Below are 1,075 nucleotides of genomic sequence, written 5' to 3'. Positions count from 1 at the left end.
TTTAAAACCTTAAAAGGTATTTATTAAAGTTTTGTCTAGGATTAGGTGAGTTCGTTGGTCCGGTTTGAAGCTCCGTAGCTCCCGAATGCACCGGATGTTTCTCACCAAGCTGGACCCTCTGAAGTCCGTGGTCCAGGTTTACGTTCCACCTGTTACGAGCAAGTCTGTGGTCTGGTTTTCTCGACCACCGTTGTGTCCTCCGTGCACCTCCGCGTCCGCGTTTCAGTGTCCTCTCTCTAGCTCCAAAAACCCCGACTCGGCATCTGCACGTCAGCAGGATGTCTCTCCCGTGAGGCACGCAGCAGCAGCAGACCGACAGGACAGGTACAGCACACAAACCAACACAAGCCGCTGAGCGATGAACCTCCAAGCCCTCGCCAGCCACACAGCGCTCCTCAGCACTCCAGGTGCATGCTTCAAATAGGTACAGGCCACACCCCCTAAGGATGACCTGGTGAAGAAGCACAATTAGTCAATAGGCGGCAGCTGACTGCAATCAACTGAGCAGCAGGGGCCGTCACAGTGGGCCTAATCAAATGGCTTGGCAGGCCAAATTTGGCCCGCGGGCCCCACTTTGGGCTCCTCTGACCTAAAGGAAAGTAAGAAGTAAAGGGGAAAACAATTCTACTTGCAACAAAGCCAATTTATTTTTTTATGTGGAAACAAATAAATTAATAAAAGAAACAGTTTATGAAGGATGCAATGCACTGCTTTTCATTGTTTAACCATAAAATACAAATTATGTGAACTACTAATTATAACAATGTACCTAGATGTAAAATCATAACAAAAATATTTTGTGTCTTAAATCAAAATAGCAGCGTTTAGCTATTGCTTTTGCAAACAAACTAGTTTTACATATTTTCTTTTATTAAAACATTTTAAGGTTAAAAAATGTTGCCTTTCAAAGAATACTGCATCCATCCCACACTACAAGTAAACCAGCAATTAAGTAAACTACACACTGGTAACATTATAAAATCTTGTTTGACCACCAGATTAAGAAATCCATCCATCTTTGCGTGTGCGTGTGTGTGTGTGTGTGTGTGTGTGTGTGTGTGTGTGTGTGTGTGTG

This window comes from Austrofundulus limnaeus, unplaced genomic scaffold (assembly GCF_001266775.1).
Source record: "Austrofundulus limnaeus strain Quisiro unplaced genomic scaffold, Austrofundulus_limnaeus-1.0 Scaffold196, whole genome shotgun sequence".
In the NCBI taxonomy this organism is placed as follows: domain Eukaryota; kingdom Metazoa; phylum Chordata; class Actinopteri; order Cyprinodontiformes; family Rivulidae; genus Austrofundulus; species Austrofundulus limnaeus.
The sequence above is the reverse complement of the archived record's forward strand: the minus strand, read 5'-3'. Positions refer to the sequence as shown.